Consider the following 20087-nt stretch of genomic DNA (forward strand, 5'->3'; position numbering starts at 1 on the left):
TTCAGAGACAACCAAGAATGAAGACCAAGACTGGTCACCCATGAACAACAACACAAGGTCCTCAAGCACAGTTCAAATGGAGACTGATATCAAAATAGAGCTTATTGAAGATGATTCATCTCCATTGAATAAACTTCAAAAGAGCTTAAAGCAAATCAAGTACTAGCAAGTGCAGATCAAACCACGATAGCTATTGAGCAGAGAATTCCACCAAAGCCAAAAGTTAAGAAGACCAAAATTGCAAACACCATGGAAGCAATAGAAAGTCCAAAGATCCAAACATTGCCAGCTAAAGCAGCTGATGTAAGTCAAATTGGAAAACAAATTCTCAAGCCACCTTCCATAGAGACACAGTTAGATCAAGATGAGACCATGGCAAAGCAAGACAGAAATCGTCAATAGAACTAACAATGAGAATAGTTATAGTCATCAACAATACAAAATAAGCGAGTATCAAATGCAATGCTCTACTGGATAAAGAAGCAAATTGCAATATGGTTGCAGAAAACATTCAAAGCATTCTAGAGATTACTCAGGGTAAGCCAGGTAACAGAGAAATCATGTGTAAGGCTACAAGTCAAAAAGAGATGGTCGCTACCCTTAGCATCCAAAATCATGAAGAGCAAGTAAAGTTTCAGGTGAAGCCTTCAAAGGAAATGCTTACGGATGTCATCATTGGACATCAGTGGGTAGAACAACACAAGGCCTACAAAGAAGATAAAATGATAATACTCTCTTCTCTAAGAGGTATCCAGCAACATTTACACATACCGTTAATGCTAAATTCAGAGTTGCAAAAGTCACAAGAATCGAAGAAAAATCTTTCAGACAAAGGTAAAGCTAAAGTGGAACTTCCACTGATTATCAAAGAAGGTGTGACATTGTATGCCTCTACATCAAAGAACCCCTCATGGATCAGCTTTTTCAAGCAAGTCAGGATTTCAAAACCTCAAGTCAATTGCTAACCCAACTAAAAACTCTTAAGGAGCCACCCAACAAATCAAAGATATTTCAGCCAAAGTACTCAAGAAAGCAAAGGAAAGTCAAGCAAGTGTTTGTTCCGACTAGTTTAGTCAAAGTCAATGATCCGGTTTGGATTAAAGAAAGGAAATCAACACAGAAAGAGAAACACGTGGGATGGATAGCATCACAATGGAGCTTAAAAGAATAGGAGGACTATAGAGGTAACAAAAAAATATGGGTAACAAAACCGCAGGTTAGGGCATATGAAGTAACTTCAAGTCCCTCCCAGGAAAGAAGGCCCACAAGGTATCAATCTCGACAATATCCTAGGATACCTAAGTAGCAGGTATACAATAGAACAACATCAAACGATACTAAAGTCTGCCACAACTCACAAGAGGATACAGAACAGAAACAGATCTCAAAGAATGTTCCTCTTGGACAAGAATTCTACACAGGTTATACAAAGATTTGGCTACCAGTCAACCACAGGCCAACTGCAACTACACCAGACCTGCATGAAGATCTCAAGAACTCAACAAGACCTAGAGCGAAGCAAAGTCAAAAAAGGAGTTACAAAGGTCATCAAGAGATTTGGATTCCTAAGTCTTCCAATAAACCGAGTCAAAAGCCAGATGTCAACAGCCAACGGAGGCCTACAACAACATCAAAGACTCCTATCAACAGGCCTAATTGGAGAATCAAACAGAGAATAGAGTCTTCATAGTCAAAGAAGGACAACCCAACCAACGTGAATGCAGATTCAAAGATGATGAAAGAGATATGGCGAAAGAAACCTTCAATGCCAACTTGGTCCTTCACTAATCCTCTTTTTGAGGAGTCAAGCTTACTATTACCTAAAGAAGTGTTTGTAGTAAGCACAAGAATGTAAAAAGTCAAGTCGCTAGGGTGTAAAAAACACTCTTTGGCATAGTCAAAGTTGGGCTGTTGAGCCATAAAATGAACAAGGCATTAGTCCCAAAGCTTCAAGTCATATTAAACTTTGTGCTAAGAGTTGTAGTTATTAGGCTTACGCTCAAACTGAAAGAGTTGAGCATATCTAAGTCAGGTCGCTCATGTTGGATGAGATGAGCATAAGAGTCGAAGTCTATTAGCTTACAATTGGTGGAGTTTCGTAGACTCCAACCCTCACGCACAATGCACAGTAAGATGAGAGCACATCCTCGACAACAAAAACCATTCTTAAAGGGGTGCCAGCTTGCAAAGCCATGTCATATGCTTTTATAACTACACCATCTTTCTGAAGAACCCCTCAAAATCTTTCTTGCACAGCGTATTCTTTTCCATGTATTTTTTGTGTATGCATAAATAGAATGTCACACCAATGAACATATGCAATAGACACTCTTTTTTGCTTCCACCTATGCACCTTGAGTGGACTACAATAGACAAACCAATGTTCCATCATGCTAGCCTTTCATATATTTTCTGCCCTTTTGATTCCATATCTATCAACAAATAATTCCTTGAGTACTTTATTAATATTTTCAATGCTAATAAGTACCCCAATAATGCGCATATCCCAAAGGCACTTTTTTTCCACTGGGTTTTTTCCCTTTGGTCATCCAGTTATTATACCCTAATTTAGAACCTCGTTATTCTACTTCCCTTGTACATACTTTTCATAAATAATACGCAGCCTCATCACTATGCTATTACAACGGACAAATGCAACATCATCTCTCACATTAGACATATTCGGACCAATGAAGATGCTGCAACAAATTGAACCTCATCAGCAAATTCAATGACAAATGAAGACAATCAGCCCATCGACAACCAATCAAAAACCTTCCACAGCCTCCACAGACACTTTTCAACAGTGCCCAAGGATGGGCACTAAAATCGAAAGGGGGGAATGTTAACTGAGTCAACGTTAGTTAACAAAAGCTTCTAAAGACCGAAGACGTACAGATGCACATCAAAGATCAACATGAAGAAGTAGTGAAGATTGGAGTTACACATTTTCCACATTTTCCCAAAATGGTCATGTATTGTAAATTCCTAATTTATTTCAATCCATTGTAATATTTTATTGTGTTACGAGCTCAATGGGAGTTCCAAGCTGTAAAGAACAACTCAGATAGTGTGCATAGGTAGCAGATTCAGTAAGTGGTGGAGCTCTAAAGGCCTTAGGCGTTCGGGCATTGCATATTTTTACCCTAGGTATATAAGGTAGTGTGTAAAAGAAATTAGGGTTCTCAAGCTCATTTGCTGAGAGAACTCTTTGGTGAGGGCTCTTGAGGTGTGTGGCTATGGATTCCTTGAGCTTCTCCTTGCTCATGTGACTTGGTTAACACTAATCAATGCTTAATTCTCTTTCATTGTGTCTCTCTCATGCTTCTTATGATTGCTTATGATGATCTAGATCGCAGCTAATTAGTGGTTAATCCCTCTCTAATCTTGTGTGATTGTCCTCTCTTGCTTGTGTGTGCATGTAGGTTTGATTGGAGTGTGGTGCTCGATAGATCTATGTGTGTGTGCTTGCGATTAGTGTGTTGCATGATAGGGTTAGTGCTGTGTGCGCCTTGCAATCGTTAGTATGTGTGATTGGGTTGATTGGAGGTGAAGGGAAGTGGATGTGGAGATTGCCCATCATTGTGGCTTAGCTCCTCCATAGGCCGAGAAGCTCACCTCGTAGAGTCACCATTTGTGTTGCCATGATTAGCTCACTAATTGTGTGAGTGTTTCCATGCCCTATCCAGGTAGCTCATCCCTCCGGATTGATGATTTTGTTGGTCATTGGAGCTATGCAATGATGGAATCCCCAACACTTTGTCTCGTGAGAAGTTTGAAGCTTTTCGCAAAGATTTGGGCTTACTCCCTGATCATATCCTCAGGGCATGGCACGTCCCTATATTCTATGTTGCCAGTTCTTGTTCACCGCATCACTCCCAAAGGGGAATTATTACCATAGACATGTGGTAGTGATATGCGTGAACACACTTAGGATCGTCGATGCATTTTTTCCCTCCTTAGGAGGTTTTTTCTCCCATGCATTGTAAATATGCCCATCATTATAGGGCCATCTATCTTTTCATTAGACATTAAGTAATACACTCTCTGTTGGGTCCCTTGAGCTTCCTTCATCTTCTCCAAGATGTGTGTGTTTTCTTGCAACCCTTATTCCAAAAAGAGTGTCTAGAATATCTCTCCTCCTAGCCTCTGTTTCTTATATAGGCAACCCCCAAGCTCGGTTCAAAGTAGCCCCTGGCATCAGGCCTTGGACTGACGTTAATTCCCCCCTGAAGGGTTTTCATCCTCAAAAACAAAAGTGAAAATTTTCTTCTTAAAAGAACATTAATGTTTTTCCAAGTGGCACCTTCTTCGGGTCTATCTCTCCACTTGACTAATTCTTGTCGACGCACATGATGATATGTATGTAGATCATGATAGTCAAGAATGCGCTCAAGTTTATGGAGCTACGTTGGAGATTCAATGAAATCAACCAAAATCTGATGGTCAATGACATTATCATCCCTATGCAAGCATTTACAGAAACGACTTACATGAAATACCGGATGAATATGAGAGTGCACAGGTAATGAGATTTTATAGGCATTATCTCCAACTCGCTTGAGTATTTTAAAAGGCCCACAACATCTCGGAGATAATTTAGGTGTTGGCCCAGTCTTCAAACTTTCTGAATGCTTTGGCACATGTAAAAATACCTCTTCCCCTCCCGTGAAGGTAGATTGTCAATGTTTCTCGTCAGCATGCTTTTTGTACCAATCATGTGCTTGTCGAACATTTTAACGAGCAAGTCTCAACATTTCCATGTGGTCTTGGAGAAAATCCTTGACCTACTAAAGTTATTCAATTGCCAACCCCACCGTAATTGGTGACCTAAGTTTAAAAAGCATGAAAGGACTAAAACCAGTTGTCACATGCTTGGCACTATAGTAAGAAAACTCTAGGAAAATAAAATTCCCAATCTGGTTGCTTTTTGCTAACATATGCTCTTAGCATATCCTCTAGCACCTGATTAACACATTCAGTTTGGCGATTCATTTCAGGATGATGTGCAATACTAATGTTGAGTTGTGTACCCAATCATTTAAGCACAGTCCTCCAGAAATGACTATTAAACGTGGGATCAAGATCACTCACACAATATTGTTGGGAAACCCGTACATCCGCCGATACAGATTGTCAAAAAGTAACTTAGCTAAATCTAGAGTTTTGAATGTGGCCTTGGTTGGAATAAACTTGCAAAGTTTAGTCAACCGATCTACGATCACCCATATGGAGTCATGATCTCGTATAATGGCTGTAAATACACAATGAAATCCATAGAGATACTTTCCCATTTACCATTAGGAATATCCAATGGATGCAAGAGACCTCCTGCTTTCAGGCACTTCGCTCTTTAATTGCCTCCTGTAGCAGGACGTAAGGGGAGTCGAGGACCCAGTGGATCTGATTCAGCGTCCACCTGTCATCACCCACAATCATTGGGCTACCAGCTTTGCAACCAACGTCGATCTCTCTGCAGCGCCCTTTGGCGAACCCGTGCAGAACCCCTTGGTGAGCCCCAACCGGTAGATTTGTGTGTAACAAGACCTTAACAATATGTCTAGCTTCAACTACCTTACTCAGCTTGTTTCTGCAGGCGCAACGACTAGTTATGGACGGCATAATCATGTAGATTTAACAACCCTGTGCCCTCGGCCATCCTTCAATGTTCATGGAAATGATATGCACTAGGTCCCCATGCCTACCAATTCTAGTCTTAACAACATGATAAACACCAACCACAACCCCAACCGGTGCAAAGCCTACTTGCGCCTTCCCCACGTAGTGATCATAGCAGCTTTGTGTGCAACAAGACCCAAGTGCTAGCTGAACAGTATGTCCAGCTTTGCAGGTGCACCTAGTTATGGACAGCATTATGCCGCTCCAAGTATATAATCTCATGCAGATTTAACAACCCTATGGCCTCGGTATCCTTCAATGTTCATGGAAATGATATGCAACAGTTCCCATGCCAAATCTCAAGATTCACACCAATTCTTTTCCGTGCAGTTTTCCTGTGCCGTAGTAAGCTGGGCAGAACCGGAAACGAGTGCCAGAGACCTTTCAAGCCCTAGTTATATTTTGTAGATCGTCAAGCTGGAGAGTACTTCGGATGCTTGCCGACGCGATGAGCATTCTCGAAGATCATATATTTTGCGCGATCAACCAATGGCAGAGGTCTGTTCTAGTGCTACTGAAATAGAAGATATCAGATTTCAATCGATGATCAGATGGCCTAATCTAAAGTCGAATCACCAAAACTCATTGCCTTCGCAGGCCCGTTCAACACATTTTTATGTTGATGCTATCAGGGTGTTGGCGATGCAGATGGAAGAGGCCGAACAAACGGAAAGCATAAACGTCGAAGTGGACATGAGGACAAAAAATCTTAGCACAGGATCGATCACACAGAAGCTTATGATGGTTATCCTCAAGTAATTAAGCCAACGGCTTCAGTGCTAGCTGCTTGCACTTTTAGCAGAGAGTGTGAGGGGATTAGTGGCAGAGAGCTCAATGTCGAGGGAAAGGCATTGGGGAATATAGGCACTAGTGCAAGTCATGGTCTGATGAGTTGTTGACTATAGTCACACTCCTCATCCAACTCTATTGATAGCCTTTCATGAGGCAAGCATTTCAGAACGATTTGCAGACTCTCATGACCAATTCAACGCAAAATATGGTGTCTATGGGAGTTGGGCAATGTTGTGATACCGGAACGAAATGAAAAGCAACGCCATGAAAAGCTTATTTTTGGCATTGATCGTTGATGGCCTACGTAAATTGCCACCTGTTTTTCCTTTATCGCTCGAGTAGGTTAGCCGTCAGCCCTCATCCCATCATAAATCAACCCTCAGCCTGCAGGGTGCTATGGTTGCAGATCAAGTTGCAAGCTCGGAGTGCCAATAGTGGGGTGCACGCTCGGGATAAGCTTGTTGAGCAAATTAGGTCGATTAACATATTGTGAAAAGTTAAAATAGATCAAGAGGTATGGGTTAAGATCATATCCAGATGTAATCACCTACGCTTGCATCTTGAATGCATGTGGCGATTTGGAAGACTCCCAACAAGGACAGGGACAGGAAGCTGTGGACTATTTTCATCAAATGAAAAGTGAGGGCATTTCACTGTATTCCCAACAAGAGCAGTGACATGAAGCTATGGGCTCTTTTTATTAGATGCAAAGCGAGGGCATTTCTCCATATGTAATCACCTATGCTTGCATCTTGGTGTGCATGGAACAACGTCAAATCCATTGTTGAATCCAGGAAAGAAGCAATATTTGCTGCACAACTCGAGCATAATAATGTTTTGATTGGATTAAACGCCCATGCTAAAAAGAACGATTCCTACAAAATCAGTAAGATACACATTGAGCCCACTATTCACACATTTACGAAGTACATTGGTGAGTGTGTATGCCAAATGTGGTACCCTTAAGAAAGTACCAGAAGCACTTGATGGGCTTGCTTTCCAAAATGTCATTACTTCGAACGCTTTGATTGCATGGTATGCTCAACGTGGCTCTGGCAAGGAAGCACACTAGATGCAAATGAAAGGCTTCTCTCCAAATGTAACTACGGCCTTACACAAGGCATTGACATGGGTAAGAGAAATCAAAGTGAGATTGCTAGCCGGTCTGTTGGAGATAGATGTCATGCTTGGTGGTGCTTTGGTCATAGTCACAAGTGACACGTCCCGAGGAGTGGGGACGGGGCTCAAATGGATTTTTAGTGTAAAAAAAGGGTGTGTATTTATCTCTTAATGCGTGTTTTGTGTCTGGCAGGGAGGACATATATTCACAACCTCGACAACACTACAAGGTTTGTTATTTGTATCCAGCACCCCATGACTATGTGTTTGCTTGGCGCAACACATAAACGCTACGGGGCAGGGCACAGCTTCCGTTTCTTATAATTTTTGGAGAGACCACAGTGCCAACTCTCCGCCATACTTTTGTATGGCACCTCTGCATGACGTGCACTGTATACTTTGCAATTTCAGTTTGTGACGTTTCATTGCAAGATAATATGTTTAACTATTCACATTGCTTTTTTGTAGCTTGAATCAAACATTGTCCTCCGGCTTGCACAATTGGATGACATTTGTACATGATTATTAGGTCGGTAGTATAGTTTGATTTTTATACTCTATTTATGGTTTTTGTATTTTTTGAGTTTGTCAAAGCTTCAGTTTAGCTATATGTTTTCCTCATGAGTGCATGCTCAATTTTGATCATCGTATCTATATACCAAATAGACATACATTTCTTTTTGCACAATTCGGCAATTCAACCTATAGATTGAAATAAAGGAAAATTGACTACGGTTAATTGAGATAAGATGGGTGTCTCAAAGATGGTTCCATGGTTTAGAGACTAAATGGTTGATATTACTAGATTGAATGGTGCAATCTGCAAACAACTACCAAACTAGGTTAACTTGCAACCCTTTTGATCTATTCAATTATCCTCTTTAGTAACCCAATGTCCTATATGGAGCAATATGGGACACAACTTGCGTCTTTTCAATGCTCATCAAGTCCCAAGCTGAGCTATTGTTGGTGCCTATCAATTGGTTCTACTCATTTTCTCGAGCCGCCACAGCAAAACCCAAGGTGACAGCAACCACAACCAACTAACTAGCTGCGCTCCAAAATATATCAAATTATGTGCGGCAAGGACCCACCAAGCAAGACTAGTTTAATGGAAAAAGCGTGACGTGGTAGGAGTGTAAGAAGGACTATTCACACATTTAATGAAAAAAGCATGACATGGTAGGAGTGTTAGAAGGACATTGAGCCCACTATTCACACATTTAGGGAGTACATTGGTGAGTGTGTATGCCAAATGTGGTACCCTCACGAAAGTACAAGAAGCACTTGATGGGCTTCCTTTCTAAAATGTCATTACTTCGAACGCTTTGATTACATGGTATGCTCAACGTGGAAGCATCATGTAGACTCAACTTCAAACCTGTTTCCATGGGAGTGGCAATAGGTTTGTAATCCTCAAGTCCAAAACTTACATAGCAATGTCTCTATGTAACTTTTCTGACACAAGGCAATACCACCATCACACTGCTTAAACTATATACCCAAGTAATGATACAACATCCCCAAATCTTTCATCTTGAAAGTAGCATTCAAATCAGCCTTAAATTCAGCAATATGTCTCTCATTTGGTCTAGTGATCAGCAAATCCTCAACATAAAGAACCACAATGAGAAGTACATCACCCTCACGCTTTACATACAATGTGCTTTCTGTTGGACTGTTACGAAAGCCTCGTTTAACCAAATGAGTGTCAGCTTTCTCATACCAAGCACGAGGAGATTGCTTCAACCCATATAAAGCCTTTTTATATCTGCACACTTTGTCCTCTTGTCCTTTTATGACAAAACCGCGAGGCTGCGTTACATAAACTTCCTCAAATATGTCACCATTCAAGAAAGCAGTAACAATGTCTAATTGATGTACATCCCAACCAAAATGAGCTTCCAATGCACATAGAAAACGCACAGTAGTCATACGACAAGTGGGAGCAAAAGTCTCTTCATAATCTATGCCTTTTTGATGTGCATAACCCTTTGCAACAAGTCGAGCCTTATGGCGATCGATCTCACCATCCGGCTTGCATTTCAACTTGTAAACCCACTTCGTACCAATGGCCTTTTTGCCAGGAGGCAAATCACATAAAGTCCATGTGTCATTTTCTATAAGTGCATCATATTTTGATTGCATGGCAGCCATCCAATTCTCTGAATTTTGTTCTCAAAAGATAGAGCCTCCTCAACATCATGTAAGCTAGACACAGCCAAAGCATAACAACCTGATGCATAAGATGCATGGCGAGAGCCTGAACGAGTACGACTAGACAAAGGTGCATCCAATTTACTGTCACGCAAAGGTGCACCAGCCATTTTGGCATACCTCTAGCCTCCTCATTTTCAGCCCTTTCCTCATCAAGTACATCATGTACATCTGCATCAGTAATAGGCTGATCTGTAACATTTTCAGAAACCCCCATAGGCTGTACATTTGCCTCATTGGAACTTACATTCGTATTTCCACCACTGAAAAGAGGCAACAAAGTGTCATAAATGTCATGTGAGCTTACATTACTGTCTCTAGTACATGACAGCAAGGGCTAAAGAATCTTCCACAAACACTGCATCTCGTGAAACTAGAATACGTTTTGTTTGCGGATGATACAACCTGTAACCTTTGCTTTCAGCACTATAACCAACAAAAATACATTTGACAGCCTTATCATCCAATTTTCTGCGCTGTGTTTGTGGCACCAAAGCATATGCCAAACAACCAAAAACATGCATGTGCTCAATAGAAGTCTTTCTATCATGCCATGCTTCATATGGAGTAATAGATTGCAAAGCTTTTGTAGGACACCTGTTAAGTACATAAGTGGCACACATGATGGCCTCAAGCCAAAAAGAATGTGGCAAAGCTTGACTTTTGACCATACATCGTGCCATTTTCGTTAGTGACCTGTTTTTCCTCTCAGCAACACCATTTTGCTGAGGTGTATAAGGCACTGTACATTGGTGTTTTATTCCACTAGCCAGAAATGCATTAAATTCATGAGACATATACTCCCCCCCTCGATCAGAATGGAGGGTGCCCATAGTACATTTCGAGACATTTTCAGCCATAGCCAGAAATTGTTTGAAGCACATAAAAACTTCGGACTTCGCTTTAAGCAGAAATACCCATGCATGCCTGGAGTAGTCATCAACGAAAGTCAAGAGGTAAAGGTAATTGTCCAAGGACGGAGTTTGCATGGGCCCACAAACATTACTATGCATAAGCTGCAACCTGCATGTGGCCCGAACTGAACCATCCTTTGGAAACTTAGAACGCTGCATCTTACCCAAAATACAGCCTTCACAAACATGTTTGACAGGTGCTTCAAGAGGTGGCAAAGAAGCAACCATATCAGATTTCTGCAAACGCAACAAACTGGAAAAATTCAGGTGAACAAAACGTACATGCCAAAGTTTTGCATCTGAAATAGCCCTTGAATCTGCAACAGTATTTGCAAAATTTTATCCACGCTTGTCATACAAAGTGAGCGTATACAACCCACGGCATAAAAGCCCAGATGCAACGATTTCATCACCAAAACTGAGATCATGAATTGTACATCTGTCATCAACAAATTTGACTACAAGTCCAAGTCTAGCAAGTGCAGATACAGACAAAAGATTCTTTTTGATCCTAGGTACATAGGGTGCATCAACAAGTGTGAAAGAATCGCCATTAGCAGCAGTAAGCACAATCTTTTGAAACTCCCTGAACCGGATAAGAGGCATTGTTGGCACAAGTGACTGAATTCCCATGAGGGACAGACTCGAGAGAGGTGAACAATTCACGATGTGAGGTAATGTGCTTTGTAGCACCACTATCAAAATACCACACATGTGAATCTGCAGCAACTGACAAGTATGCATCATGGACAGCAGGATTGTAAGTGCACTCTACGCTAAAAGCCCGTTCTGCATCAACATAAGCATCACAGTCTCCTTTCACAGAAGACTCAACAATGGCTGCAATTGTAGTGGAACCAGCATTTGCAGTGGAACCACCCTCTTTCTTCTTAGCCTCTTTGGCCTTCAACTTAGGACACGACTTGATCAAGTGATCATTAGCTTTACAATAATGGAAACGCATCTTCTTTTTGCCCTTATCACCAGAATTGCCAGACGAAGTGCTGCCAGCAGAAGCATTAGGAATAGAAGTTTTGCCACTCGCAGCAGAACCATAAGAAGTGGCTGCATTGCTGTTACCACCCTTTCTTTGAGAATTGGAAAGTGACTCTTGCAACAGCAATGTGCATAATGCATCAAACTTGACAACTTTTGGATTTCCTTGGGTCATAAGTCTCCAAGTACTAGCGAAAGTCTGGTAAGAATCTGGTAAGGCATCAAGAACAGTCTGTACAAGGGAACTGTCTGAAATGACTTCACCTGCAGAAATAAGTTGCTCATTGATATCCTTGACACTAGCAAGGAAAGTGTCCATATCATCTTCCTCATGCATAATCTTCGACTCCAACTCTTTACGCAGCAAAGCAATTTTAGCCTCATTGCGACTTGCATAAAGACTAGCCAAAATATCCCAAGCTTGTTTTGCTGATTTTGCTGAACGGATGTGAGGAACAATGGTGCGCTTCACAGACAACACAATCAATGCATGAGCCTGCGCATCCTTTACATCCCAACGAGCTTATTCTGCCGTAGGCAAAACAACTCTAATAGCAGCAATCCTTGCAGCAAGACCTGAAAACATCCTCAACATCGCTTGCATCCTCAGAACCAGGACGTACATCAATGCCGTGCACAATATTCCAGACGCCCTTTGACACAAGAACATGTTGCATCATGTAAGCCACATAGGGTAATTGTGCCCATCCAACCTATCCTCAGCAGAAAACATCTTGAACACATCTGTGTTGTTGTTGTCAGCCATGGTAAATGCTGCACCTTATGTGAAAACTGCCCGAAAATAGGATAAACGGAGCGGGAACAACACGTGCTATATAGCACAAACCGTAGAAGACTATAAGGCACCTGCTATGCAGAAAACGACACTGACATAATTTTTGCACAAAATGACGAAATTGCCTGTGCAGACCTGCCTGTAGTGGAAACGGAGGCCGAAATGAGCCTGAATCAAAAATCTGAGCAGACTAAGCTCTACGATCTCTCCCGAAATATTTGTCGACGTTCGAACGCTCGCCAAAGCTCACTGAAATTGGAGAAAGTAAGCAGGCGTGTACTGGAGCTGCTGGCGACTGAGCTCGGGAGGACGCAACATGCTCTGATACCAATTGTTGGAATTAGGGTTGCAAAGAGACACACACAACTTGGAGAAGACGAAGGAAGCTCAAGGCACACAATAGAGAGTGTGTTACTTAGTGTGCAATGGAAAGATGGATAGCCCTAGAGTGATGGGCGTATATACAATGCTCGGGTTAAAAAACCTCCTAAAGAGGGAAAAAATGCCCTGGCGCTCCTAGTGTGTTCACACACATCACTACCACATGTATATGGTAACATTTTTTGTATAGTTACTAGGTCAAAAAGATACACAAAATGCATCCTTGAGCTCATCCCAAGAATTAAAAAATTCTCTCCATACTAGATGCACCACTTGTTGACGAGGCTATCCAATGTGGAAGGGAGCACCATCCTACAGGCATCCTCCAAATTAGGCCCTCTCCCTTTGCACAAGGAGAGGGATCTTCTCACATGATTGTCATCATCTTCACCTGAGAGCCACTTAAAGGTTGGAAACTTGAAGTTGAATCGAGCTTGAGTTGCAGAAAACTCCTTTACCATTACTTCTAGGGTGGAGGGAGGTGTGGAGGGCAAAGTACATGGAAGGGAAAGTGATGATGGTGAAGAATATGTTGTGTTTTGGATAGGGAAAGTGATGAACCTGAGCAACAAGGTGGAGTCCAAAGATAATAGCATTTTGTGAAACTTGAGTGGGCTCTTAAATTTACTATCCTCAGCTTGGAAGCGGGTGATAGTAAGCATTCACACTTTCAACCACAATTACTAGATTCTAGGACTACCAAGATAGACAACCCTTGTGAGAACTAGACAAACAACCCTTGTGAGATGTCTAAAGAGTAGTCCCATCAGGCTTGCAAAAAATGACAGCAATTGTAGCACATGAAAGTGTTATGGTGCATTGTTCTCTCTACTAAGGTGGGAGTGCTCTGATCATAGTATGCCGCAAAAGCCCCACATATAATGATGGATAACTTGAAAATCAAAATTGAGTGCCTAGACCACAGCAAATGAAAATGGCCAACTGTAGGTACAAGGAAGACTCAAGGAAACCACACCAATGAATATACTGAAAGTCTTCTAAAACTCAAGAGGCACCAAGCTACAAGGTTCTAACTAGCAGCAACCTCAGCCCTAGTCCACTACCCAAAACTAAGGATACAAGGGGGCGGAGATGCCCAACAAGGCATGGAGCGTGCAAGTGTTCTTTGTGTATGCTTGGAAAGCTATTGAATAGTTTCAACAACAACATCCCATGACAATATATATACAATGCAATAATATCTTAAATATGATGGGGAAAATGTGGTGGTGGATGTCCATAAGCCACGATGGAATCTGGTCTCCACACATCCATTTCTAGTTAGTAGATAGTCCAACCTGGTGGTCATCCCAAATATCTGTTATTTAGAGTTGTCTAAGCTGTCCTCAGGTAGCACCATCGTCCAAGAACTTATAGAGACCCAAGCCTAAGGAACCACTCATCCCTTTAGGCCCAAGGGACAACTCATCCCTTTAGGCCCAAGTGACCACACATCCCTTGAAGCCAAGACCCGTGTAGAACAAAGACTGGACTAAACTGATAGAGTGATCATTGTAGTCAGGCTACAATGTTTGTACTAGAACGATTAACATCACCACCACACTGAAATCACATCCATGTTTTCCCATATGTTTTCATTAGGGCACTGGGTACTTGCCAACAAAAACTACGTGGTAGAGCTTGAGCACATCTTCCAAGAAAAGATATTAGCTCACACCATTGAAAGGCTAAGTTACAGTTGGTCATATGACTTTTATAATTCCATACGTTGAGGTGTTTTTTCTGTAGAAATGTGCTTGTGGGATGGCCCTTTGTATGATGGGCCTATGCTAGGGATACTTCTTGACTAATCATTGCATAACAATATTAACTTTTTTCAAGTCCTTAGTAGCAAGATACTATGTACTACTCAACCATAATTTTAACATTAACTTTGATATGTCAAAGAAGCGTGGTCTCTACAAAAGCACGCAGAAGATTTTTATGGATTTTAGGATGAATGACTTTTTGTGGTAATCAGAGAAACTAGTTGTACACTATTTACTGAATGCAATGGAAGGATAAACTCAACACAAGCACACTTAACTATTGAGATCGTTGAATGTATACACAAGCTCAATATATAGCCTTGAGCCAAACATATTTGCGCACATAATGGGTGACATCACAAGTAAGCCAACTAGGACTAATGAGTGGGACTTCCACATAGGACATACACATGTTCTTCACACAATTTATCACGTGGCTTGTTGACACATTAAGATCCTAGGTGAAAAGGTTGTTTATCACATGGCTTGTTGCCACATTACAATCCTAGGTGGAAAGTTTGCCCTCACAATATATGCAACAAAAGCCCCCATCCCAACAACCCTCCCCTATGTGAATTTTGTTGAATATCACCCAAAAAATTGCCCCCTGAAAACCTGAAAACACACTAGGTGAGTAACACAAGACACATGCCTCTCCTTGACCAAGAGTAAGTGGAGAGACTCACAATCCTCCCCTATACACACATAGAGGATCAGGTTCACTACAATGTAATTCTCATAGTATGTCATCATATGCTAAACCAACATTATTGTCGTTGTCATTGTAAGTGTCTTCAGTGGCAAGGTTGATTTTAGCTTTTCCTTTGTCTTTGAAATGTTTTTTGTAACTTGTTACCTATGGAGATTTATTATTTTTGCATCTACAATATTTTGTAGCATGGTATATTGCCACAAATGTGACATGCATTGACTTCATACCAATCCTTAGAAAGATGATTGGTCTTGCCAAAGTGTGTGAACTTCAAGTTTCTTTTTGTGTTACGGTTGTAGGGGTGGGAGGAGACAATGAAAGTGCCTCCTGCTTGTGATTGATGGCCTTTAAGTTTGTTCTTGTGCTCTTGAAGCGAGTTTATTACATCTTTAAGCTCAGGAACTGGGTCTTTCTCTTTACGTTGGTCGTAACCATTTTTAATGGTGCGCAAGCAAGAGTCTATCATTGTGAATATGTTGCTTCCAATGAGGGAGACCTCATTGAAGACCACCAATTGGAGGTCTGTATACATTGAGCGTAGCGCAATCAACTTTTCAAATGAGATTGTAGCACCGAATGCTGTGATCAAGGGTAGATGAAGTGTTAAAACTAGTTTAGTAACCTAGCAGGCTGTAAAAGTTTCCTTTCAGGGTTTTGGAAAAAAAATGCAAAACCATAGCAAATCCACTCATTTTGGAAAATCCTTTCATGAGCTTATAGTTCAGGGACTATTGATAGCCAAATAATAGTTATCTATATGTAAGCGCCTATTATCTATCACATGTTCTTACTTATTAATAACTTTGGTTTTCTTGAGTTGATGGTTTAGCATTAAAATAACAATCGATAATATCACCACTTAAAACAATCATTTCCATATATGCAAAGCTAAAAAATAACCAAACACTGAGGCATTTGCCACCGGTAGCCAAAAAAGAACTAGAAGGAGAAGTTTATTTCCTATGAAATTAAACTTCCAACAAGGGTTTCTGCCTCCTCTTGTCTTGAGTTCTTTCTTGTGTGTGTGTTTTTTGATGAGAGAGAGAGAGAGAGAGAGAGAGAGAGAGAGAGATAGATAGATAGATAGTTCTATTATCGTCCTGGGAGGTCAAATATGACCTATGGGACCAAATGAACATGTCACGTGGTGTGAGTGGAGTTCATAAGTGACTCTCGATGCTCAAAAATGGCTGAAATGAGCGTCGCAATAGAGAGTCCACATCGTGGTTGGGAGAGGAAGGTATGTAGGGAGAGCTCATGGCTGAATATATGGGGAAAAGAGGACCTAATGTGGTCAAAAGCTGAGCACTCAAGTAGTGTGTGGTACTCACTCTCTCGCACTTGACGAGGGCATAAGGTGCAAAGTCGATGACACTCCTCGCCAGTGCCCCAACGTCCTGTCTCGCAGCGTAGAGAATGGGAGCTAAGACGAATGGAGGCAATGGTGCGGATCACACTCAACGGGATGGGCTCAAGGATGTAGGAATGGGTTCGGTTACCTCGTTCCGAGAAGAAGAGAGATTTGTAGTTTGGGGCAACGTGTGTGGTGTAATGGCTGAAGCGAGAACCTCCGGATTTCTCCCAAGCCATGATACATTGGCGTTGTAAGAAGACCTCATTAACTTGGGAGTCGATCGACGCATCCTTGACCAAGTGACAAATTTTAACTTTGTTCCCCAAGTTATGGGCTGTTCCCCAAGTTTATACGATGGGTTGGCCTACCTCATCCGACTGGACTCCTCCACCTCATGGCGCCGAGTGTGTGAGATGTAATTTAAAATTATTCTCTCTCTAAAACAAAGAAAAACTTATTTGTATTCATTATTGATTATGTAATAACCATTGTCTTTTTTTTCCCGATAATTTCAGAAGAGAGTGAAGCTAAAACGTGCGGGCTGCGCACAACAGTTGGTAGTTTTGTACACGCCTGCTACAACAACAAGGGAACCTTCACAAGCTCAGTCGTCTGCCTCCGCTTTCATGCCCTTTCCCATCCAACGTCAAATGCCTCTTCAGCTCCCAAGAGGGCCTTCCTCATGACTGCACTCTCGACGAAATCAAGACTGCTTTCAGATTGAAGGTAAAAACGCTTTCCCTTTTTCTGTACTGCTTTGTTTCCTTTCTCAGAACTTTTTCAAGGTGCTTGCCTTAAAGTAGCATTTGAAACAGCAGCTCATTGTTTATAGACTAGCAAAACTTTCTCCCAGCTTGCTTATGCATAGGCAATTTGAACGCTGGGTACTTTCGGCAAAAAAAGAACATTACGCTGATTCTTGTACTAACATTTGAGTAGACAGGTAACATGAATCATATTAGCACAATACACCAATACATCATCAATGGAATCATGTTGCATACAACTAGATAAATACATGCCTTGAGGGCTCTAAATGACAAAGAGGCAAAGCCTAACTGGGAAGGCAGGTGGGAGGTATCGGGCGCAATGGCACTAGCATACTTTGGAAGTGCTTGCCTCATGAGAAGGTGAAATACGAAGCTCAACGTCATGAAAGTTGAAGTAGTCAAGGACAAGATTAGTCTGTGCCTTGTCCTCCGAACGCTCATTGGCAGAAGTGGGATCATCCTCTGTTATCTACCTACTTGGTGAAAAGGTGCTGCCTTCTTTGCCATGCCCTGTGCAAGTTAGCACTCACAAAGACAATATTGTTGGCCCTTTGGACCCCAAGACGGTTCCTCTTCCTATAGGAAATTTGAATGAATAGATGCTCCAAAATTGCTACAAGCAACTGGACTTTACTGCTTGGCTTAGTGCTACAAGTTAAGCCTATCTGATCCATCGTCCTCCCACCATAGCACGACACCAATCTTGGTGTGATCCGATTGTGCATCTAGACAATTGAAAGGAGCCCTTCTTCTGCAGATAGAGAGGTAGCTGATCTCTAACCTTGTGCCTAATAGAAGGATCAAGCACAAGTCGCTTCTAGATATTGCACTATCCCTTGCTCACCTCCTTGTTACTCTCTTGGTGGTTCCCTTGAAATTTGGAGATGGCCAGAAAGACTACCGCATGGAGATGAGAGTAGTAGGCATTCCACCTTGAAACATACTAGGATTTCATAATACCGTAGTCATTTTTGTCTTCCACAACCTTCTTGAGCATCTCAATAGGCATTTGACCAAGAAGCCAAAGAAGAGGAAGTCGATCATGATGAAGAAAAGCATGCTGAGGAAGTAGAGTTCAATGCTCAACCAACGAAATCAATTGAAGGAGGTGATCTAGTGGTGGACCCGACTTCGGAATAAGGCCCGGCTACTTCAAGCCTCAAATGGAGGTGCAAGTATTTATGAATCAACTTCTCGGCTTCATAGAAGCTTATGCCAAACATGTACGAAATCTGCCAATGACAGAAGCATACGAAAAGTGGCAAGTGTAGCCAACCCTAAACTCAAATTGGTTATGAAGGTTAGAGCAAAGTTGAAACTCACGTCAAGGTTGCATTTCAAACTTGTACTTATCATTCTTCGCATACCGTACGATAAATAGGCATATTAGTTGTTACTTATATGCACTCATCAACACGTACATGCGTGTATGAGTACATGTATATTAGGCTATAGACACACAAACACACACACCCACACTTGGTCACTTCATCTAACATTAACTCCTTCATCCAACTACACACATACCTTCTGGCTGTGCATTTTTACTTTGGTTCCCCTAAAAACTCTGATAGATAGATAGAGTTTGTTATCTTCCTCGGAGGTCAAATATGACCTATGGGACCAAAGTTACATGTGATGTAGTATGTGTGTGGCTGATGAGTGACTCTCGATGCTCCAAAATTGTGGTGATGAGAGTCGCAATGGAGAGCCCACATTGTGGTTGGGAGAGGAAAGTGTGTAGGTCTAAGTCATGGCTAAAAATGTGAGCGAAGCAAGTTCGGATGTGACCAAAAGCTGAGCACTCTAGTAGTGTGTGGTACTCAGACTCTCGAACTTGCAGTGAGCATAATGTGCACAGTCGATTTGACTCTTTTCCATTGCCCCAACGCCCTGTCTCACATCGAAGGGAGTGGGAGCTAAGCCGAATGGCTGCAATAGTGCGTATCGTTGACAAGGGGATATGCTCAAGTATGTAAGTGTGAGTACGGTTTCCCCTTTCAGCGAAGAACATGGTGGTGACACCGGTTCTTCTTTATGGAGTTGAAATGTGGGGTGGGAGCATCTCAGAGTCTACTTGGAAAGAGTTTGAGAATGTCCAAAAGCGTTTTCTTACAAACTTTCTCCAAGTTAAGACACAAACACCATATATGCTCCTACTTCTTGAGTTGGGATCTCTTCCAATTGAGGTTATGGGCATGGAAAGGGTTGTGGAGTACATGATAAAGATGCGTCAAAACCCCTCACATCTACTTCCTACAATTGCATGGGAAGCAAGCAAGAAAGTTCAAAAGACGCATAAAAGCAAGATCTTGAGCACGGGATGGATGCAAGACATAAAGAAGTGGTTTGGGAGATGGGATGGAGAGAGAGAGAAAGAAAGAAAGAAAGAAAGAAAGATTTTTAACGTCTATGTCAGGCCGAAATCGGCCTATGAGACAAATCAAATGTACATTGTGTGTATGTCATCCGTCTATCGGAAAGACAAATGAAACAAAATTGATACAAAACTGAGCTGAATGTAGGTAGTGGAGTATCTGAGGAGGGATGGAGCTCTATCTCTAGGGGTATATGCATGTCTGTATGCT

The 20087-nt window shown here is 41.7% G+C and overlaps 1 protein-coding gene across 1 annotated transcript in view; it reads left to right on the forward strand.

Moving 5' to 3' along the window:
• Nucleotides 1-17231: 17231 nt before the first annotated feature.
• Nucleotides 17232-20087, forward strand: part of LOC147456781 (stromal processing peptidase, chloroplastic-like) — a 190829-nt gene continuing 187973 nt past the window's right edge. The window contains exon 1 of the mRNA XM_086511917.1: nucleotides 17232-17455. The gene's annotated coding sequence lies outside the window, so the exon portion shown is untranslated. The remainder of the gene's footprint in view (nucleotides 17456-20087) is intronic.

This window comes from Adiantum capillus-veneris, chromosome 5 (genome assembly GCF_014529385.1).
Source record: "Adiantum capillus-veneris isolate H3 chromosome 5, ASM1452938v2, whole genome shotgun sequence".
NCBI classification, from domain to species: Eukaryota; Viridiplantae; Streptophyta; class Polypodiopsida; order Polypodiales; family Pteridaceae; genus Adiantum; species Adiantum capillus-veneris.